Source organism: Cynocephalus volans, chromosome 3 (assembly GCF_027409185.1).
Source record: "Cynocephalus volans isolate mCynVol1 chromosome 3, mCynVol1.pri, whole genome shotgun sequence".
Taxonomy (NCBI): domain Eukaryota; kingdom Metazoa; phylum Chordata; class Mammalia; order Dermoptera; family Cynocephalidae; genus Cynocephalus; species Cynocephalus volans.
Window position 1 is genome coordinate 81,282,584 of NC_084462.1, and position 24,359 is coordinate 81,306,942.

Sequence of the window (24,359 nt, forward strand, 5' to 3'; positions counted from 1 at the left end):
CATGTGTATTCTTGGTAGATGACAGAAATGGCACTGTCTACATTACTGACAAAAGTATAAACTAGTGCAAATATCCTAGGAAGGCAATTTGAAGGTAATACATCAAAAATTTTGGAACTCTTTTCTAGGAATTTAACCTGAATTAACCATCAGAACTGTGAAAGTGGGTTTAGAGATAAGGATTTTAAATGCATTATTCTTCATAATAGCCAAAAAAAAAAAGGAAACCTAAGTGTCCAACAGTGGAGATTAAATTATGGTATACATTCTTGATGGAATACTATGGAGCCATTAAAATTCATATGTAACAGAATACTTAATTATAAGAGATATCATTCATAGAATATGTTTAACTGAAGAAAGAAACCAAGTTTCAAAATCATATAACTGTGTGATCCTAATTCAGTAAAGGAAAAATATATGTGCATAGAAATGCTGAGGAGTTATCTCAGAACAGAGGCTTATGGGAGATTTTTATTCTTTTCACTGTGATTTTCTAGGATTTTCCCACAAATTTTCATACAATGAACAAATATTTATTTTGTAGAAGAGAGAAAACTTTCATATGTTCTATAAAATATTTCCACAAAGGGTCTTCAAAAAGTTCATGGAAAGATTCATGAAATTTTCATTCTATTTTTCCACTAACTTTTTGAAGGACCTTAGGAGGTGATTCGTATTTCGGTTGCTAGTAAGTGGAAGTGAGTAATCCATGATTTGAACCCGGTTTTTCACAGAAATGCATTGATTTGAAATATAAACAATTTAGTATAAACAAACCCCTTTCTGCTCCTATTTTTTGTAATATTTTTATTAAAAGAAACATTGCCTTTTCTTGAATGATGTTTTAGTTTATCGGGATAACTTTGTTTTCCTTGTTAAATCTATTTAACTATATTTTATCAGTACACTTCCTTGTGATGGTCCATCTAAGTATTGCTGGAATAAAAGCCCTATGTGGTCCTTATGTGAGGTCACGAGTAGCACGACCTTGGACAAATTACTCACCTTCTCTGTGCCTCAGTTTCTTCATCTGTAAAATGGTAATTTACAGAGTGTTATGAGGATTAAATGAGTATGTGAGTATATGGAAAGCACTCAGACCAGTGGCTGGCATGTAAAAAGATCTCTGTGTTAGCTTGCTTCATTATTATTGTTATCATTATTATTATTAATTTATTCAATATCCTCTTCCATTCCATTTTCTTGTATTTCACTTGAAACCAATATTCCTAAGTGATCTTGACCTGCAGTTTTTCTTTATTTCTTTTTTTAATGATATCTCATATAGCTATGGGTACCAAGATTATGTTTGCTTTATGTAATGAGCTGGATAGCTGCTCATCTTTTGCTATGTTCTGGAACAATTTATATCACTTGCATTTACTTCAAAAGAGGAAACACAACCAGTCAATTATAGAAAATGGTTAGTATGCCAAGTTATAGAACATGATACAGCTGCTAATCATACTAGCATTCCCAGGTATATTACAATTTGGGCTCAATAAATTCAGGTCATTTAATGATATCATTTTCAATTTAAATTCCATAGACATTTATAAAATATAATGTTTGATGAGAAAAAGAACTTCCAGAACAGCCTGGGAAATATGATCCAGTTTTTCTTTACAATTTACATATATTTTATACACACACACACACAAACGTGCGTGTGTGTGCACGTGTGTGTGTACTCCAAAAGCTAAATGCTAATTTCTAAGGAGGGATAGTACTTAAGGTAATTTTAAATTTGTTTTCTCTTTTTGCTCACCAGTTTCTTTACACTAAATATATAGTATTCCTCTAATCAAAAAACAAAACAACATTTAAAGCATCTACCCACATTTGTGGTTATCTACTTAGTACACACAATATTCTTGAGCTGGTGGGGGATGAAAGAGATTCCTGCGATCCAGTCTCTTCTCCCAGGAAGTCTGTAATCTAGATCTAGATGAAGTGGGGACATAGACAGCTCTGAAGTGGTTTATCAGAACAACAAGCAGAAGGCTGGAGGTAGGGTGACCAACCTTCCGTTTGACCCAGGAGTGATGGTTTGCCTGAGACATGGGATTTTCAGTGCTAAAACCTGGAAAGTCCCAGCAAACTGGACAGTTGGTGACCTTGCTGGAGGTGCCTGTAGCAAGGCAGTGCCAACCCAACACCCTTGTGCTTCCCTACGTTTTCCAGCCTCCCCTGTAATTTGTTTGGGACGCTATGATTGAGCTCTCACCAAGGGGAATATGAATATAAGTGTGGGTTGCTGCAGGCTGGAGGCTGTTGGGAGTGGGCATGCACTCTTCCAGACCTTCCTTCTCTCCCCCTCACCACAGAAGCAGGTAATCCTGAGACGACAGAGTTGATAGACGGAAGCAGCTGGGATCCCTGAGTCGCCACTGGAGAAAAGCTACCAACGAGAGCTTCTCGCCTCACATTAGACTGTGATGTGAATGAGAAATAACTGGGTTGACCCCCTGAGATTTCAGGATTTATTCAAGACAGCAGAGCATGATGATGTCCCGACTAAAACAGAACCCGCAGGTGAAAGATCGGGAAGACTTTGTGGGAGAGATAACATTTATCGTAAGCGTGAAGACTTGGTAAGAGTTCTACATGAAGAAATGAAGTGGTGGGAAAGGGCAGTCCAGGTGGATGCAAAGGCAGGTAGCAGGAAAGGGCAGGAGATAGCTCAAGCTCAGGAGTGGTCCTGTGTCAGGAGCTGAGGCTGGGAAGGTTGGTTGCACCACATTGAAGAGGGCCTTGAACTCTTCCTTAGAAGTCTGGGCTTTATTGCAGAGACAACAGATGGTAACGGGACATTAAGAGCAGTGGCGCATCATGATCAGGGTAGTGTAAGGGAAAGGTTACATGGGGACCCACTGGGGTGGGACCAAGGGTAGCACTAATTTAGAGGTGGTGATAATCATCGGAAATCTAGGCAGTAATCCAGGCGAGAAGGGATGAGGGCCTGAACTAGGGCAAGGCGTAGGGGTGTGTAGAGACATTTAAGAAGCAGAAGTTACTAGACTTGGCTGTAATTAGAAGCTCTCATACATGGAGGGAGTGATGCCAGATGATGCCACGGTTTCTAGCCTTAGTGTCAGAGAAGATGCCAACCCTGTTCACACAAACAGCGACCAAAGAAGAGAAGCAAGTGCAAGGGAGGAAATGACAGGGACAACTTGGGGCCTGTTAAGGTAGAGGAAGGAAGAGAAGAGAACGAAGGATTCTGAGAAAGAGAAGTCACAGGGTGGGGGAGAACCGGGAGAGCACAACACTCCAGAAATCGCAGGAGGAGGACTTGCAAGGAAGGAAAAATTGGACCAGAGTGTCACTGGCTTCAGAGAGGCTGAGGAGGCCACGGCTGAGAAGGGGCCACCGGATGCACACCTCGGGAGTTATTTGGAAGAACATTTCACAAGGTAGCTGACACAGAAGCAGACAACAGAACTGGAGGTGTGGGGCTGGTAGTGTAACAAATAGTAGGAATTCGAGAATTAATGCTCAGGGTAGAGGCAGCTGGTGTAGACTGCTCTTTTAATTCAACAGGTATTTTCTGAGCTCCAACTCCTTGTCAGACCCACTATCTGAGGAATATAGTAATGGGCAAGATGTGCTCTGCTCCCTCAAGGAGCTCATAAAGGGGAGATATTAAACTGATAAGAACAGATACTACACTTGATCTTAGCCAAAAGGCCGAGAAGCGATATAAAGGGGAGATAAACAGAGACATGAACAAGCAGTTTGGGTGCCGTGAGATAGGTGCTAAGACGGGGAGCACGAGGTGCTCTGAGAGAACACAGAGGGGCCCTGTTTTGGTTTCTGGCAGTCAAGGAAGGCTTCTGGGAGGAAGTGCTTGGAAAGCTCGTCTGCTAGGACGTAAAGTAGGAGTGTGGGAGTTGGCCAGGTGATGAAGCAGGGTGCAGTATTGCAGGGAGAGACCATATTTCAAGCACTGGAGACAGTATGTTCAGAGGCCCAGAGGAAGGGAGAGCCTGACACTTTCATGAAACTGAAAACTGTTTGGTCTGGCTGGAGCCATGTAAGAAATGTAGAGACAAGCAGACGAGTTTTAAGTCAGTCATTAAGGGTTTGTTGATCACTCATTCAAACTACCTTTTAAAGACAGGAGAGGGATGGATGGCAGTTGGAGAGGGCACCGGTTTGGGGAGAAGTAACTTCTGCAGGAGCATGATGAGCTGTGCAAGAGGAGGTGAGGGAAGGGTAGATTGGAGGAGATGAACATATCTGTGGGGTTGGTCGGAAGAGTGGGGATCAGCCTTCAGCCTGGCAACGGACGGAAGGAGAAACAGGCCAGGCCTTAGGCGGATGTTGGCGCAGTGGGGGAGCTGGGGACACCTGGCTCTCGTCCTCCCAATAAGACAGGAGGCAATTACCTGAGGTTAAGAGGGTTGCTCAGGGTGTGGTTGAAGGTGGATGAAAGCTGAAAAAGTTTTGAAATAGCAGCTTGCAGGGTCTGCGATAGGGAGTCAACTAGGATACATCAAAGGACGGCTGCAAAGTAGCAAGGGCCCAAATGCTTCCTTGGCCTTTATCAGCTGCAGGAAATGAAGTGTTCTCTTTTCTTTAAATATTTATCAATGTAAATGCGAGTGCTTCAAGATCCCCCTCCGTACTGCTTGGGAAAGGAGAACAAGTGGGTTTCCTCTGTGCTCCGGGAACTGTCCCTAATTCCTAGAAGCCTCCCATTCCCTCCTTGAAGCCCAAGGGAACTAAAGCTGGTTGCTCAGGACTCCACTGAGTCCCAGCTCCTGCTCTGGTGGAGACTTGCAAAAACGTAGTTCACAGACTGAGCCAGACCACTTTGAAAGTGGAACAGAGGTGGCCTGCCTGGTGTGCTCTGCGAGTCGGAGCTGTGCCCCTGGAGACAACTCCTACCCTGGTTGAAAGTCACTCCTGGGGTCAAGAGAACGCCTAGAAAAACAACTTTAAAAATGTCACTTTCCGGGTGATCAAGGTCCACATCAGCAGGGCTAAGTCACGGGGGTAGTAGCTTCCCTAGATATGATGGGATGAGAAGGGCACTTCTGTGGCCTCCTTCCCAAGAACATGTAGCCCCAGTCTCATCAGGAGAAAAACATCGCTCAACCCCCACCAGAGGGGAATCCTGCAAAACACCTGACCAGTGACCCTCACAACTGCCAAAGTCAGTGAACCCGAAGAAAGTCTGAGAAACTGTCACAGCCAAGAGGGCCCTGAGGAGACAGAGGACTAAATGTCATGTGGTGTTCTAGATGGGATTCTGAAACAGAACAAGAAAGTTAAGAACTAAGGAAATCTGAGCCAACTGTGGACTTTGTAATATTGTATAAATATCAACCATTGCTTGTAACAAATGTGCCATACATATTTATCAGTTACAGGGGATTAGATGTGGAGAATATGGGAACTCTATGACTATCTTTGCAATTTTTCTGTAAATAGAAAACTGTTCTAACATTGAAAGCCTATTTTTTTTAAAACTGTAGCCTGGGAGAAGGGGGCACCCACCGGGGGTCTGGCATCGGTCAGCACATCGTTCAGCATTCTCGTGGTTGGAAGTACCCGAAATATCCAGTATTGGGGCTCAGGACTATCTGAAGGAGTAAGGTGGGATCTTGAGTATTCTTTTAAGAGAACTTGAAGCATGTAAACAGTACATACAGCTCATTGATTGCACTTAAGCTATCACCAGAACAAAAGATTTATTTTAAGAACATGGGCTGAACTGGGAACTAGGTCAGGAATGAAGAACACACCAGGCCTGACAACACCGTCCCTTCCCTTGTGGACCACATCATCCCTTCTGTTCAGCCCAGTTGGCTTCTGGGCCAGCCCCTGTCCCCCAGGGTTCTCCTCTGCCCGCATCCTGGCTTCCTCTGCTCACTCGGCCCTGACCCTCTTTTGAGCAGCTGGATGTGGCCTCCACCTGCCACGCCTCTCCTCCCCCACGGGACAGTCTCCTAGCAGGCACACCTGGTGCCAGCACTGGAAGATTCCTCCAAGAGTGGCCTCTCATTTTATTTTATTTCTTTTGCTTTTGGAAAAGCTTCACTTACAGAAAAGCGCAATGAATAATATAACACACCCATTCCCCATCATACAGGATTAACAGCTATTGGCATTTTGTCATGTTTGCTTCCTGAGTGTTTTCCTAAATGCATGCTTTTTCAAAATTACACAATATATGTTTAATTTTCTTTTAAAAAGTAAAATATTACAGACAAAATTCTCTTGAACCAACCAAATCCTATTTCTCTCCTCTCTCTCTCTCTCTCTGTCCTGAACCAAATGCGATCACTCAGCGTCACTATTTCAACATAGAGTCTTTTTAGTTCTCTCTCACACACATACATCCTCAAACAATATATGGTATTCTCCCCTATGTGCGTCTTTTCACTTACATAACTATATCACATGGCATGACTTTCTTTTTTCATTCAATATAAAGATTTTGCTATATATCCATATTAAAACATATAATCCTAGGTCGTCCCTATTAACTACTCTATCAAATTAATAAGTAGGATAAAAGGAAATAAAAATATTTCACTTATCCATCCCCTGCTGATGAAAATATAGGTAGTTTCCAATTTTTCAATGCTGCTGTGAACATGCTTGTCCATGTCCCATCTGCACATGTGGGAGAGTTTTCTGTTGGGTGTTTAAAAGTATTACCAAGTTCAGTCTCTGTATATCTGAGAGATGGTTTGGTGAGCCCAGCTGTTGTCTCCATGTCAGATATTTTGGGATCATAGAAAAGGCCTCCAATAAAGAGCATTCTTCTTCTCTACTCAAGCTCTGAATAAGCTGAAAAACAAAGAATCAATAGAGGCCAATAGATCACCTTTACTGCTGACAGAGTCCAGGTTGGAGGATAAAACAGTGGATAGCCATATGGGCCTGCTAAGGAAACCCTGTGGTTGGGCACACTACCACCTGTCACAGGCTGCCAGGGACTGGGCAGATTCCCTTCACCACTGTCCTCCAAGCCAGGGGGCCAAGCCCTGGGGAAGCAGCAGAATGCATACCCCCTGGAGGCAGCCCACTCCCACGACAATCAGTTAAGTCACTCCCTGGGGCAGGGGAAAGCCAGGAGAATATTTCTAGAATAACAGAAGTGGGGTAAAAAGAGTTTTTCCCTGACATCGTCATAGGCCATTAGTCAGCCATAGTTCCTTTGGTGGTCCTCGTGTCAGGAGCCCATCCCGGTCTAATCAGGTGTGGTCAGGGAAGGGAGTGGCTCTCCCGAGACAATATACGGCTACCTATGCCCGCAGCGTGGTTCTGTGAATGAGGAGGTGCTAGAATAGGCACAGTACCACTGGTAAACTTCTTAATGATATGCTCCTGATGTGTTCATTTCAGGGACAAGCTATAACAAATGCTCAATGAACCCTTGTTTAATAGAAGTTATTTAGAAATGACCTACCCAGGTGTGGGCAAAAGTAAGCTTCACCTCAACCCCAGAGCCCTTCTCCACTTCCTACTGCAGAAACAAGGCAGAAAAAGTGAATGTAATATTCTATATGTTGACATTTCAAGAGTGAGCATAAGAATGATAACATCCCTCTATTGAGCACCTACTATGTGCCAGGCATCACACTAAGTGTTTTATACGAAGCAATACCATGAGGAAGGCATCTTTCACCCCACTTTGCAGATGAGGAGACTGAGACTTAGGGTTAGCAACTTTCCCAAGACACAAGGGGCAGTCGGCAAGGGGAAAGACCACAAAGGAAAACGGGAGGTAAGGAAGGGACTCACCTGAGGAGCAGACCCTGGACACGGCGCCTGAGAAGGAGCCTGGGAATAAAGACGAGGAAGGCGCCTCCACTCCAGCTGTCCCGGCTCCACAGCCATGCCCCTGGTTTGCCCTCGCTGGAATTAACCTGTCACTATTCAGTTTTTTCAAAGTGCTTCAATTAACATTCTGAATCCTTTCTGGGTAATGATTCCACACATAATTTGGACAAGCAAAAAAAGATTCTGTTGTGGTGGTGGAACTGAAATAAAGAATTTGGAAGCTCTTCTGTGCTCTGGATGGTGGCTTTGAAGATGGATTCTGGTTTCAGAAACAAACCAGTCCCAGGCAAATTCAAGAAATTATCTGGGGTCATTTGAAGATGAGCACTTACTTTTTAAAAAAATTTTAAATTGATATAAATATATTAATACACATTACTATGAAATTTTTGGAAAACGTAGAAATGTATGAAGGAGAAAATAACAATTATTCCTAAGGTCACAATCAAGATACCACTCCTAATGCATTTCCTTCCTCTGTGTGTGTGTGCGTGTGTGTGTGTGTGTGTGTGCGCGTGTGTGTGTGTGTGTGTACCTGTGTGTGCACATGCCCGTGTGTATGTTTTAATAAAATAACATCATACTGAATGTATACTTTGAATCAATCTTTTCACTCAAAAATACACCATGAATATGTTTAATAATAAAAATTGCAATGGCTGGTATTTGTTGAGTGCTTACCGCACTCTTTACAAAGGTTATCTCATTTAATCCTAACAGAACCCTAAGAGGTAGGTTCTATGATTATTCTAGTTTCATAAAAGGAGAAACTGAGGCTCAGAGAGGGCTTATAAAGTCACACCATTTCTAAGCTGTCCTTGATTGTTACTGATATTTAATTTTTTCACACATTTAATAGCAACTTCCATCTCATTTTCTATTTTTCAATTGAAGAATTCATCTTTTTCTCATTGATTATAAGAATTTTTGTATATTAAGGATTTTAACATTTTGGCTGGCAAATAAAAAATATTTTTTTTTCTATTTATTTATATTTTTGATTTTTTGCTAATTTTGACTTACAGAAGTTCTTAACTTTTAGATATTCCCACCAAAATATCAAATAAACTAGTCATTTATATTTACTCAGTATAATTGCTATAATGTAATATATATATTCTAGTAAATATAAATATTTTTCTGATTTAAGTTTTTATATATACTTAAATGTAGTACATCTGGAATTTATTTTATTGTGTAGGGTGAGGGTAAAGATATAACCAGTAATTGTCTTAACTCTGTTAATCGGCTGTAATTTCCTCACTGATTTGAAATGCCATATTTATCACATTATAGATTATGACATGTGTTGTGGTCTGTTTCTGGATCTGCCCATCTGGGGCTATGGCAGACTTTGCAGACTGTTCACTAAACTCTTGGGGGTTTTTTTTGGTTTTTTTTTTTTTTTTTTTTTTTTGGTTTGTTTGTTTGTTTTTAATTCCTTCTGGGCACACAATTAAACTACATTTCCCAGTTTCCCTTGCAGTTTATTGCATTTACCTGACAAGGAGTGTGAAGGAGGAGCTGTGTGTGCCACCTCCAGAATGGCCTCTAAAAATAAAACCACAGGAGCAATTCTCCACACTCTTTTCCCTTCTCAGCTGTTTGAAACTGAGACGAGCCCAAAGACAACCTGGGAAGCCACGTGTTGAGATGGAAGATCTATAAGGTACAAGAAGCCTGGGTCCCTTAATTTCTCTCTCTTTGGAAGAGAATTGCTTGCCCATCTTGGACTTTTTAGAATAAGAAATTAACTTCTGTTATGTCTGGTGTTATATATTTGAGAGTCCAATTATCTGTTATTCAATTATTTTTACAATTGTTGAGCAGTAATTTGAGAATCATTTTGGTCTCCCCAGAATTGCGATTTGTATTGAAATTGCATTAAAGTAATATGGGGAAAATGTCATTCATAGGACATTTAGTCTTCCCATTTGTAAAATATAGTATTTGCTATATTCACTTACATATTCCTTTACATCTTTCATTAAAATTGGGTGATTTTCTTCTTGTAGGCCTGCCTATTTCTTATGTTACGTTTAAATGTTATTTTTATAGGAATTTTTTATATTATACAATTAATTATTGTTTATATATTATAAAGCTATCTTTGATATATCTTACATCTGGCCACCTTAATGGTCTCTGGAGTTTTGTGCAGTACTCTAGATCAGGTACCAACAATTTTTTTTCTGTAAAGAGCGAGAGTAAATATTTCAGACTTCGTGAGCCACAGGGTCCCTGTCACAACTATTCAGCTTTGCCATTGTATGCAAAAGCAGCCACAGATAATACATTATAAAACAACATGGCTGTGTTTCAATAAAACTTTATTTACAAAAGCAGTCAGCTTACTTGATTTGGCCCTTGGTCCATAGTTTACCAACCCCTAGCCTACACAAATAATCATAATACTTGCAAATAACAATACCTACTCTTTTCTGTCTTAAGACTTGCTGTGTTGTCCAAACTTTCATAATAAGTTATTAATATAAAAATATTGTTGATAGTATCATATCTTATTTCTTTCTTTAATGAGATTGCCTCTAGTGTTTCCTGATTAAGAATGATGTTGAATGACTATAGGTTTGCAAGAGAGGTGTGTTGTGTGTGTGTGTGAGAGAGAGAGAGAGAGATTTAAGGTTGTATTATGTATCATTCTACATTAAGTTAATTGAAAGTTTTAAACAGGAAGGATGTTGAATTGTAAGCCTTTTGATTATACATTGAGATAATAATGTGACTTTTGTCTTTTGACCTTTTAACATATAATTTACATTCCTGGATTTCCCAGTAGCAAACCATCCATGAATTCCTGGATAACACTATAAATATTCTGGTATATTATTTTTTTAATATGGGTAGGTAGGATTTTTCAGTGTTTATTAACATGTGAGATTAGCTATAGATTTTTTAATTTTACATTTGTCAAATGGTAGTACTAGGGTTATGCTGATTTTAAAATGACTTCTCAGATTTTAAAAATACTTCCTTTTCTCTGGAAGAATGTTATAATATGGGGATTTTTCTGATCCTTAGAAATTTGAGAAATTGTCTTTGTCTGAAACACTCTGGGGAGGTAATTATTAGACAATATTTTTCAATTTCTTCCAGTTTGTGATGTATTTAAGTTCCCTACTTACGGGTTCAGTGAATATTTTGAAAGAAAGTTATCAGCATGCAAAGTCGAGATGAAAGAAAAAAGAGTAAAATAAACATTTTAGAAGATATAGGAACCTTTTATGAATGAAAGATATAAGAAACTAGCATCTCCTTGCAAATAGTTCTGTTTCCTTAATTTTGTTTCAAATCACGGCTATCACAGTCCCCTTTGTTATGAATGGCCCTAAATAATTCCTCTCTATAAAGGGGCCGATTTCCACAAATAGATCTCAATAGCCATAGCAGCTGAGGTGAATTATTACAAAAGCACATCTGTTTTATGGCCAAAAAGGCCAATCAAATAAAGAAAAAAGTCTGTAATGGAAATAGAAAAAGAACAAATAAAATTAAGAACTTAAATGACAGTAATAAAGTGTTGATGTCTCAAAGTCCTTTAACCAGCTGCTTAAATCCCTATATAAAAATGGTGCCCAGCTTTTTCTCCTACAAGTCTCTACATTATACTATTTGTTTGATCAAACTTTTCTTTATTAATAGCATAATGCTAGCCTGGTTTAGCCCAACTTCTGACTAACTTATCACTCTAAAATATTGCACTTCAAATTCCTAGGATTGTAATCCATTCTTAACACTATTTGTGGATCCACCGACAGAGAACTTTCAGAGAGGCTGGAAATGAAAATAAGGCCAAAATGAAGATAAAGCAACCATATATCCAGGTTTACTGGGGACAGTCCCAATTTATGCTGTCATCCTGGCATAATTAATAGCAGTACCTCCTTTTACTTTCAAAGTGCCCTATTTTAGACAATAAGTTATATGATCAAGCATGGTAACAATAATGAAAGTCTTCCAAATTGGAGGTAGCGTTAAGGGGTGTAGTATGTACGCTGTAAACTAAAGACGGTCGACCCCACAGAGACAGCAGATTCTTTGAGATCCATGATCTGATCAATTGCTATTGCTTCCACCCACCACGGAGGGGCCAGAGGAGGAAGAAGAAAGACTGTGATGGAAGGAGCGAGTGACGCAATGGAGCCTGTCCTTACAGATGTGCAAAGAAAGAGAAATAAGCACGGGTGTGGGGAGGTGAGGGTGGGGAGATGGGGGGTAGGGAGTGGAGGAGAGGAGAAAAAGAGGCTGGAATTAGGAATGGAGAGAGCAGAATAGGGGAACAGACAAAGAGAAATGGGAACTAAAAAGCATCAAATGGAAATTTTTCCCTAAAAGTTGAGCTCACACTAATTATTTCCCTGAGAAAAGAAAAGGAAAAATAAAAATAAAACACACCAAGATGATGGGTTAGACATTTCAGAAGGCAGAGGTGCCCACCCTAAAATGCTACCTCTTGTGGTGAGGAAGGTTATAGAAGAGAGAGAAGGAAGTGAGAAAAGCATGATTTCCACCCTGGGGCTGCAGATCCCTCTGCCACTGGCTAGGAATGGAACTTCAAGGGGGAGCCGAGCCAAAGCTTCCTTCTTCAAGCAAGAGCTTAAGCACCATGCCCTGCCCTGAGCTTCCTTGCTGTCTGGGTATTGAGTTCCTACATCCAAATTCCTCTCCAACCAACCACTTAAGTGTTGCACAGGGCACTATCCCTTCAACCTCCCATAAAAAGAGGCTGAAGGGGAAGTTTCTACTCTTCTGTCTCTCCCAACTCATCTGGCAAGAGGCAACCTCACTGCCCTGTATTTATTTGGTGGACTTCTGCCCATGGCTAAATGCAGAGCCCAAATGGAATCTGACCTTTCACCTCGTTGGTTAAATTTATTCTTACATATTTTATTCTTTTTGATGCTATTGTAAATGGGATTGTTTTCTTAATTTCCTTTTCAGATAGTTCATTGTTAGTGTATAGTAATACTGATTTTTTAGTGTTGATTCTGTATCCTGCAATTTTACTGAATTTATTATTTCTAACAGTTTTTTGGTGGAATTTTTAGAGTTATCTCTATATAAGATGTCATCTGCAAGCAGAGACAATTTAACTTCTTTCTAACTTGGATGCCTTTCATTTCTTTTTCTTGCTAGTTGCTCTGACTAGGACCTCCAGTACTATGTTGAATAGAAGTGGTGAGAGCATGCACCCTTGTCTTTTTCCTGATCTTAGAAGAAAAGCTTTCAGCTTTTCACCATTGAGTATGATGGTTAGCTGTGGGCTTGTCATACATGGCCTTTATTATGTTGAGGTACATTCCTTCCTTCTTTCTAATTTGTTGAGAGTTTTTATCATAAAAGAATGTTAAATTTTGTCAAATGCTTTTTCTATGTCTATTGAGATGATTCTTGTGATTTTTATCCTTCATTCTGTTAGTGTAGTATATCACATTTAGTGAGTTGCATATATTGAACCATCCTTACATCCCAGAGATCAATCTCACTTGATTATGGTGAATGATCCTTTTAATATACTGTTGAATTCAGTTTGCTAGTATTTTGTTGAGGATTTTCACAATTATTCTCATCAGGGATTTTGGTCTGTAATTTTCTTTTCTTGCATTGTCCTTGTCTGGCTTTGTTATAAGGGTAATGTGGGCCTCATAAAATGAGTTTAAATGTATTCCCTCTTCTTCAATTTTTTGGAAGAGTTTGAGGATTGGCATTAATTCTTACTTAAGAGCTTGGTAGAATTCACCTGTGAAGCCATCTAGTCCTGGTGTTTTGTTTGCTGGGAGGTTTTTGATTACTGATTCAATCTCTTATTCAGAATTAGTCTGTTCACATTTTCTGTTCTTCATGATTCAGTGTTGGTGGGCTGCATGCTTCTAGGAATTTATCCACTTTTTCTAGGTTATCCAATTTGTTGGCATATAATTATTCATAGTAATCTTTTATGATCCTTTGTATTTCTATGATATCAAAAATAATGAAATACTTAGGAGTAAATTTAACCAAAGAGGCAAAAAAGTTCTACACTGAAAACTATAAGATATTAATGAAAGAAATTGAAGAAGACACAAATGAATGGAAAGATATCCTATGTTCATGGATTGGAAGAATTAATACTGTTGAAATGTACATACTGCCCAAAGAAATCTATAAATTCCATGCAATCCCTATCAAAATTCATATAGCATTTTTCACAGAAATAGAAAAAACAATTCTAAAATTCATATGAAACCACAAAGACCTCGAATAGCCAAAACAATCTGGAGAAATAAAAACACAGCTGGAGGTATCACAATCCCAGATTTCAAATTATATTGCAAAGCTATAGTAATCAAAACAGTATGGTACTGGCAAAAAACAAAAACAAAAAAGAAACCAGATGCATAGACCAATGGAAGAGAATAGAGAGTCCATTGATGCACCCATGCATGTATGGTTAACTAATCTTTGACAAGGGTGCCAATAATACACAATGGGCATAGAATAGTCTTCAATAAATGGTACTGGTAAAACTGGATATTCACAGGCAAAAGAATGAAATTGGACCTTTGTGTTACACCATATACAAAAATTAACTTGAAATGGATTAAAGACTTAAATGTAAGACCTGACACCATAAAACTTCTAGAAGAAAACACAGGAAAAATCCTCTTGACATTGATGTTGGCAATGATTTTTTTATTTGACACCAAAAGCACAGGCAACAAAAGCAAAAATAAACAAGTGGGGCTACATAAAACTAAAAAGTTTCTGCACAGTAAAGAAAACAATTAACAAAATGAAAAAGCAACCTACAGATGGGGAAAAAATGCAAACCATATGTAAAAAGGGTTAATACCCCAAACATATAAGAATCTCACACAACTCAATAGCAAAAGCAAAAACAAACAAACAAACAAACAAACAAACAAAAACCCCAACAACAACAACAAAAATCCACAAATAACCCAGTTTAAAAAATAGGCAAAAGATCTGAATAGACATTTTTCCAAAGAAGACATGCAAATGGCCAACAGGTATATGAAGAGGTGCTCAACATCACTAATCGTCAGGCAGATGCAAATAAAACCACAATGGGCTATCATCTCACACCTGTAGGATGGCTATTATCAAAAAGACAAGAGATGAGTGGTGGTGTGGGAGAAGAAAAGGGAACCTTTCTACACTGTTGGTGTGAGTGTAAATTGGTACAGCCATTATAGAAAACAGTATGGAGGATCCTCCAAAATTAAAAACAGAACTACCATACAGTCCAGCAATCCCACTTCTGAGCATATATCCAAAGGAAATAAAATCAGTATCTTGTAAGTATATCTGCACCCCCATGTTCACTGCAGCCTTATTCATAATAGCGAAGATATGGAAACATCCTAAGTATCCATCAACAGATGCATAGGTAAATAAAATGTAGTACATGTACACAATGAAATATTATTTGGCCATAAAAAAGAAAATCCTATCATGTGTGACAACATGGATGAACCTGGAGGACCTTATGCTAAGTAAAATAAGCCAAACACAGAAAGCCAAATACTGTATGATCTCACTTATATTTGAAATCTAAAGAAGTAGAGTTCATAAAAGCAGAGAACAGTGGTTGCCAAGGGCTGAGGGGTGGAGGAAATGGGGAGATATTGATCAAAGGGTACAAACTTTCACCTGTAAAATGAATAAGTTCTGGGGATCTAATGTACAGCACAGTGACTATAGCTAATTATACTAATTGTTTACTTGAAATTTGATAGGAGAGCAGATTTTAAGTGTCCTTACCACACCTACACACACACACACACACACACACACACACACACACACACACTGTTAATTATGAATGGTGACTGACGTGTTAAATAATTTCATTATGGTAATCATTACACAGTACATTCGTATCAAATCATCATGTTGTACACCTTGAATATCTATAATTTTTATTTGTCAACTATACCTCAATAAAGCTGGAAGAAAAAAATGGAATCTGAAACTGGTAGAAAGCCAAAATAAGATGGAAAAATCCAGGACTAAATTCTAGAGTTCAAGACATTTGATCGAATGAAGCTGCATTTTCTTAGAGATAAACATAAAGTCTTATGTATAAAAATATTCATCCCTGCATTATTAAAGTTTAAAAAGATGGAAACAACCTAAATGTGTAACAAAAAGGGGATTAGTTAAATATGTATGGAAAAGCCATGCAATCAAATATTATGCAGTTATTAAAAATCAGGATTTAGAAAATATGTGCTGACAAGAAAACTAATCCCAATATACTAAGTGAAAAAAACTCAGATTATAAATGGTGATATGTACCGAAATGATCACAGCAGAATACTGGCTGAGTTTTCTTCTGTGTTTTATTGGCTAAGTTTCCTTCTGTGTTTTCCTGTATTTTGAATGTTTACAGAAATAAACATGTGTTACTTTAACATTCAGGGAAAAAATTAGCACATTCTCTTTATTCAAGTCAGGCATTTCCAAGAGAAACAGTAAATCTAGTTCTCTAGTGGTTTTTAAAAGTCACATATTTTCTTGACAGTCAAGGAATTTCCAGTGTAAGCTGGTCTGGGTCCAACGGAAGATGTGAAATGACTTGCTCCATCATTCTTAGCTTTGCCTCTCTAGATTCTTTTGAATTTGTGCCACTTGCCAACCGGGGCATATAGAAACAGGTAGATGGGGGAGAAAAGATTTGCTGGAAGCGCTGAATTGCTGGTAGAGACACTGAAGCCACAACCAAGTCCCAGTCCTCTTTAGCCACTACCCCTAAAGTGTTTCTGAAGGTATTCACAGGACCATCCGCCCAATTTAGAAGTTTGCTCTAATACCATTAGGGCAGTTTCATAAGCACCCAAACGTATTTTTCTCCCATCCAAGAACTATCAAGGCCTGACCCAGCTTAGCTTCCGAGATCAGATAAGAATGGGCATGTTTGGGGGTGATATGGCTGTAGATCCAAGCACATTATTATTCTAAGCTAGTGTTGACTAACCAGTGGACTTCAGACTCCTGGGGTGAAACAGCGGAGCTGTTACAAGGAAGAGATATGGGCCGTATGCAAACCATATTTTCAACACTGGCTGAGTGAATATGCAAACATATTTCCTTGCACCTGTTTGTACTCTTTTCTAAATGTGTGTAAATATTGCTATGGTCAAAATGCAAACTTGGGCCGAGCCCGTGGCGCACTTGGTAGAGTGCTGCGCTGGGAGCGCGGCGATGCTCCCGCCGCGGGTTCGGATCCTATATAGGACTGACAGGTGCACTCACTGGCTGAGTGCCGGTCACGAAAAAACGACAAAAAAAAAAAAAAAAAAAAAAAATGCAAACTCATTTTTCAATGTAAGTGAGTTCAGGGTAGTTTTTGTTAAGTATTTCTTAGTTAATGAATGCTAAAAGTAAATGTCCGGTGGGTCTCTTTGTACTAGAACACGTTGGGAACCACTGCCTCAGTCACTTGCACTTTCAACTGAGACATCAAGTTCTTCAGAAAGTTTTATCTGACTGTTCTAGTTGACAGTGATCATCTCTTCTCTGAAATTCTTTTTATCGCAACTGTTCTGACCCATTTTCTTGCTGTCTCAGCTGGAATCTTCTCCTCCCTTCGAGTACACTAGAAGCTCCCTGAAGGCAGGGTCTCTGTTTTCTGCTTCTTCATCTCTCCCCAAACACTCACCCAATTGGGGTCTCAATGAGGAGTGATCAGTTGTCATTTCTGTAGGCTCCTTTCAGTGACATCATTTCAGAAGCCCCACAACCCATAGAAAGTTTCCATTCTAAACTCTTAGGGCTTTTCCTAAGACAATTTTTGCAAGTCCAAAATTAGTGCATTTTTAAAATTCATGTCGATAATTTGTTCATTTACAAGCAACTGTAAATTCCATCTGTTGTGTTAGCAAAGTTGCCACACTTTGACTCAAGACTTTGTTCTTTTGCATGTAAGTTGGTAAGTTTGCAAGTGGAGAACCTTTTGTGTACTGCACACCTTGGCCAGATTGTAGACAATTACCCCTTTCTACATTTTGCTTTGTGTCTAAATCAAGATGTGTTTTCATTATTTCACTTCGAACTACTTTCTCCTGCCATATGCTCTCTGGAAATTATTTTTCTCATTGTTCATAAGTTCTAAGTTTGTTTACTCTAGAATACAAGAAAAGCAAAAATAGAATGTTAGGCTGTGAGGGGCAGCGTCTGCCTGAGCTGAATTTTTTTCTGGGGAGTGATAAATGATGCCGGGTTCCCCGTGGGTTAGAGGGCACCCAACTTCAAATAACTACAACATCCGATAACAAAGTTTTTCTCCATCATTTGCAATCCAAACACTAAGAACACAGCCCTGCGGACCCCTCATCCTTCATGTTCAATTGTAAATCCTGATTAAATAGCTTGCAGGTGTCAGGATTAAAGTATATGCAGTGGGAGCCTAAACAGAGGACCAGCTGGGTTCCTCATTTGCCAGTCGCAGTTTCTTCTTTGTTTTGAAACTGTTGACAGTACAACTAAAAATGTTCCTTGGGGCCCAGACTGAGTTAAATAACAAGCAGGATGAGTAAGAGAACAGCTGTAGATATTTTTCTGTGTTTAACATACCTGCCTTGTTGATTTATAGGAAGACCCCCATATAATGTACATTTTGTAATCCAAAACATTTAACCTTTGCAGCCAAGTCTGCGATAGAGACATCAGAAACAGGAAAGGTCTTGATGGGCCTTGTGTTCCAAACATTTTTCCCTCTCCAAGAAAAAGTGAAAGGATGGAATACTTGATTTTATTATTCAAATGACCATGGGATGTCGTCTAGGCCACATCTGATACTCACAGTTAATCAGTGCACAAATGAGGCCGTGGAAACCAGAAAGGCCTGCTCAGAACAACACATCTTGGGAATACCTCTCTCTCTGCATGAGCTCGATCGAGGAAGCCAGCTCTGCACTAATCATCCATCCTGCCTTCGGCGAGGGATGTGGACAGGAGCCTCAGTGGACCTGCCAAACCACAGAGTGGGGCTTTGGGCCACTCTCGAGTTCCTGCTTTTGTGTTGCAGCACAGATAGGCATCGCAAGTTTAGAGACAGTGTGGAGTCCTTGCAATTTGTCTGTGCTTGGGCTAAGCTGGACTAAGGCATGAGGGAACCTCAGAGCAGCAAAAGAAGTAAGCAAGTTCAAATGACAAAACCTAAATCTTTTATGCCATCACTGCCAACTATGTGCTGAAAGCCTATTGCATTCATGGCACTGGGGTGAGCACCCACTTGAAACTGCAAATTTAAAATAGTGCCTATAACTACCATAGGGGTCATAGCATCCTGCCCCAATACCCATTTGTTTGGGCCAGTTATGGTCCTCCCATTCCCCTTGCTAGAGATTGGCTTGGGAATGGGCATGGAACATAATCCTGGCCAATAAAATGCAGAAGGAAGACTGCCAGCTGCTCAAGTCTAAAAATATGGATAAAAGAGAGACCTTTTTCTTTCTCTGAACATTGCCTGGTCTGGATGAGCAGAGCCAGTGTAAGAGCAAAAGGTGACATGCAGAGGATGGCAGAGCAGAGGCCGAGAGAACTGGGGTCCTCAGTGATGCCACTGAGCAGCTGAGTAAGACCTGGAGCCCACCCCAGTTCTCAGCTTCTCGTTATATGACACAGTAAATTTCTAAATTGCTTGAGCAAGTATTACATTGAACTTTCCTGTTACTTGCAATCAAAAACACTCTAGGGAATATAACTTCCCTTTAAACATGCTCCCCTCTAAAACCAGTAAAGTATATCTGTGAGTGGAAGGGAGACAAAAAGATGAGAGAGTAAGATTGAAAACTTGATTTTACCAAAAAAAACAGTAAAACCTTCTTTACTTCTTCAAATGCAGAACAACTGAATGGACATATTTGCATTGGAGGCATGTTTTTAATTAATTGGCTCCCTGGAGGCATCCCAGATGTCTGGGCGCTGATGAGGTGGATAGAGGCCCCTGCTTGGTTCATGCACAACCCAAGAGCAGCCTGGACAGGAAGAGCCACAGAGATCAGAACTGAGTGGAGGAATTGGGAAAGTCAACATCTGCAAGGACCCTTTTGGAGTCAGGATCTTGGCTTGTGCTGGGTGAGAGTCTAGTGCACCCTAGAAACCATGGAGAACTCACTTCACACTCCAAACCACCTTCTTGACATGCATCTTGGCAGTGTCATAAAGAGCTAAAGAAATGGGACTCCTATGAAACTGTGATATTGGAGGGGAATGTGGCTTTTACTTCCAATAACATACTTAACTAGTGCTATATACTCTTAACCATTCATTTACTAGTAATATCTTACTAATCTGCTAGGTCCTATGAAATGCAAACTTAGAAAACCTACAGATGGCCTATGGGGGTCTGAAACTTCCAAAAGACACATGCATAATCTTATTGATGTGGTGTATTAAATCACTCAGAGTTTACTAATTAAATGCTCAAGTCCACTCTGCACTGAGTCTTTCCAAGTGATGCTCTGCTATCTAACTTCATCTTTGGAACTGTCTGAAGGATAAAAAAAGTAATAGCTAATAGCCATTGTGGGGTCTAATGCTTGATAAGCACTTTATAGATATTATCTGTTTAATACAGCAATCCTATGAGGTAGTATTATTATTATTTCCAATTTACAGATGAGGAATTTGCCCAAAGTCAGACCCAGGACTGTTGGGTATAAAAAGGCAGACCCAGGACTGTTGAAGTCAAATGTGGCCTTAACCACTTCTCTCTACTGCCAAGACCCATGTAGAACATTTCCGTCACCATAGGTGGATGTTTGGCAGGTAGCACTCTTGACTCACTGCAGAGAAAGCTGGAGCATGGCTGCTAGACTCCTGCCCCAGACTGGGAGACAACTCAAGTGCCTCACCCAAAACATCCTGACTCTAGACCTCAGGAATTCCATGTGACATTTAAAAGATGGGTGAAAATTTGTTTTTATTTACTTGTGCACATTATTCAATTGCAGTGGGGGTAGAAACAGCAAGATTAGGGTGCACTTAACCATTATATGATACTGTGCTAACTATCTAACTTTCTGTGTCTCAATTATCCCTGCTGCAAAATGGCAATATGTTATTGCTCAGAACCACTAGGGAAGTGGGGGCCTAAAACAATAGGTGTAAACAGTCACATAGGCACAGAATATGAGCTCATTTTTTATTTTTTTCCTTCTATTCTGAACATGGCCTGGTTAATTGCATTTCTGGGTTATTTCATAGCTAGCCCCAAAGAACTTCCTTTCAATGATTATTGAAAATGAACCAATTAGTACATAAGCAATTACTATTATTGTAATTGCCTTTTTATTTGTCTGTCTCCCACTCTAGGCTATTATCTCCTGGAGGGCAAGGCCTGTATCTTGTTCATGATGTAATCTCAGCCCCTAGCACAATGCCTGGCATACAGTAGGCAAATAACAACTCCTGTGCTAAGCACAGGGCGGCAACAGAAAGTGTCAGGCAGTGTGTTAAGAACTCAAGATCTGCACACATCTCACTTAGGAGAACAAAACTGCTAACTGTATTGCCTCAGAACATAAATTACGTGAAATAAGCTTAAATGCTTCCTTCATGATTGAGGATGCTGCTAATGAGTGTGAATCTCACATCTTTATTGTGCAGAATGAGAGTCATTGAGTGTAGCTACAATATTCTAGAAAAAAACCCAGACAATAAAGAAAAAATAAACTCACTTAGGAAATTTATTATGATTTGCCTCTTTTCTTCAAAAAAAAAAAAAAAAACCAAAAAACTGAGAGCAACAAAAAAATAAATCCAAAGAATATCCATGTTACATTAAGACACAATTGGGGGCCCTTTTCCTGGTTGGTTAATCATCATGAGAATGGCAGTGCTTTTGAGGCAACGATTATCAGATTTTTAACCCAGCTGACATCATCTCAATTTCCATGTTCACTTTCTCTCATAATTTCCTAAAACTCTCAGCTCTGATTTTGTCATTATTGTTAGTATCGTAGATAGATAGACAGATAATACTTTACAGATTAAAATGCTGTGTCACAATAAATCCTCATAACAAACCTCCACAGTAAATATTATCATCTGCACTTTACATATGAAAACACTGAGGCTCCAAGTTTCATGTGGCAGAGCAAGGAATCAAGTTTAGCCCACCCTTTCGCCCTTCCTTTTTTCCTTCTTTCCCTCCTTCTTCCTCTATTCATTAAGCATGCACTTATTTATCCCCAGCTGAATGACAGTTATGTTACCAAGTACTAGGGACAAAAAGTCAAATCAGACAGAGTCCTAGCCCAACCTAAATGCAAGCCCAGCACCTTTCCACTGTTCCCCAGCTGCCCCCTCATTCTGGATAAGCCTTTTAACCTCTTTTACTCTGCCTCTGACCACACCTTCTGCATCCAAGGCCTTCACTTGGATCACAGTGGAGCTGCTTTGGGAAACCCTGCATGTAGGCCGTGTCCCTGTGCTGATCGTGGGGTTCTCACCATGAAAACATAGTCTGTCTGGAGAAAGCCTATGCCTACCTCAGCAATGGCCCCTGAAAGCCCCAGTCAGAATGCAGTCACCTCCCTCCTGTGGGATCCTTCCTTGGTGAGCCAGCCCAGAAGCCCAGACCTGTCAACCCCAAAAGCAGTGCTGCTCCACAGCGGGAGGCAGCATTATGCCTGAGCCAGCAGCACAGCCATCGTCTCACCTAATTCTCCCAGCCAAGCAGTGATATCCCATTCTACAGATAAGGAATTTGAGGCTGAGAGAAGTGACCAACACACACCCAAGGTCACACAGGTTATCCGTGCCCGTGATGGAACTGAAATACTCTGACTGCAAAACTCAAATTCTCAACCCTAAGTAGATGCTACTTTCATCTGAAGAAAAGTGGAAATCAGGAAATCAGTTAAATGTAAGGACTACAGGAAGATATTTCCAGGACCACCCCTTGGACTCCACTACTTCTGTTAAGTAGTCTTCTTCAAAACTTTGTGCTGAAAGGTAACTCCTAGAACAAATGGTTCAAAGCCCTTATTTTCCAGGTTGGGAAACCAAGACAGGGAGGGCCTGTCATCTGACCAGCAGCCAGCCAGGTGGTGACAGTCCAGGGCTTAACTCCAGGTCTCCTGAATCCCGGCTAAGTGCTCTGCTCAGCAACTCAAACGTCCTGACTCACCTGAGCCTTACAGAATCAGACCATCAGTTAAAACACATTCACAGGTGAACTTGCACTTTCTTAGAACATTTACTTCTTTGAAGCAGCTACCTAGACAAAACCTATCTTTTCTGACCTCCCCAGTCCTCAGTGTCATCTGGCCTGAGAGTCTTCTGAGTCACAACAGGTCTCTGGAGCCTCCAGGAGCTGTGAGAGTCGCCATCTTGGGGCCCTGGGTGACAGAGACTGTGTCCTAGGTGCCCAGACGGAGATCAGGGAGGCCCCAGCACCACGAAGCTTGGCTCCCCTGTCTGACCAGCATTCCCAGAATCAATTTACAGCAGGGGTCAAAGATCAAAAATTTTATGGGCGCTTGGGGAATTATTCCTCCCCAACCCATCTGCCCTTTCATCTGCACACCCACTGCCCCAGAATAGCAAACAGCTCATCGCTCCTAAGCTGTTTCTCGAAAGACTTCACAGCAGGAAAACAGAGGCTAGAAATATTTCAAAAGCTTGGCCACAGCTGTCTGCAGGAGCCCATTTGAAAGCCTTCGCACAGAAAATCTCCCTCTTCCTTTAAAGCGCCAGCCACCGGTTTTGCTCAGCTCAGAAAACTGCAGCGTCACCGCCAGCCTTCGGGCCTCCTGCCTGCTGGGTCTGTCGAAGGTGATGTTAAGCACCCCTGCTTAATGGCAGAATTCACATTAAGGAATAGATGATTCTAGACCTCCATGACCAAGCACACTTGTTCTGAGAGGGATTCCCAGCCTCACCTGGAGAGGGCATCGCCATCTTTTAGGCTTGGCCATTGTGGAGCCACAGGCTTCACTCTCACCCATGGTGTGTCCGGGGTTCCATTGCTCTGGCTCTTTCTGGGCTACAGATGCATTTGCAAACCCCAAGGATAAACCGGTGTAGAAGTAGCCTCTATTTGATCCCCTGATAGGTAAATATCCCACATTAAAGAATCAAGTCAGAGCCGTACCTTCCTTCAACCTGGCATGAAGTGTCCCTGCCCTGGGTCCACCCTGACCTTCCAGCCATTATTCTCCCTGTGAAGTGAAAATTATGCAGGCTGGAGATGCTTACCCACTTAAGAGTCCACACCTCCCTTTCCCGACAATGCTGTGGCACCAAGGACCCCAGAAATCCCTGCCCAAAAGTTCCTGAGCCTGCGTCCAGGCCTGTGTGGGCCTCATCTTGGGGTCTGTCGTCCCCAGGCAGTCCAGACCAACTACACCTGCACTCCTAGGTCTGAGGGGTAGCCAAGGGATGGCCCAGGGTGGCAATTTTGTGAGGTGGTAAGACCTCTTAAGGTATGAGGCAGAGCCAGGGGAGGAAGAGAAGCAAGCATGCCAGGGGCCACAGGTCTAGAATCAGCCTTTCCCAGGCCACCTCGTGCCAGTGCAGAGTGC

General features: G+C 40.7%; 1 pseudogene; it reads right to left on the bottom strand.

Moving 5' to 3' along the window:
• Positions 1-3,591: 3,591 nt before the first annotated feature.
• On the bottom strand, positions 3,592-3,705 carry LOC134374116 (U2 spliceosomal RNA; annotated as a pseudogene).
• Between the last annotated feature and the right edge of the window lie 20,654 nt (positions 3,706-24,359).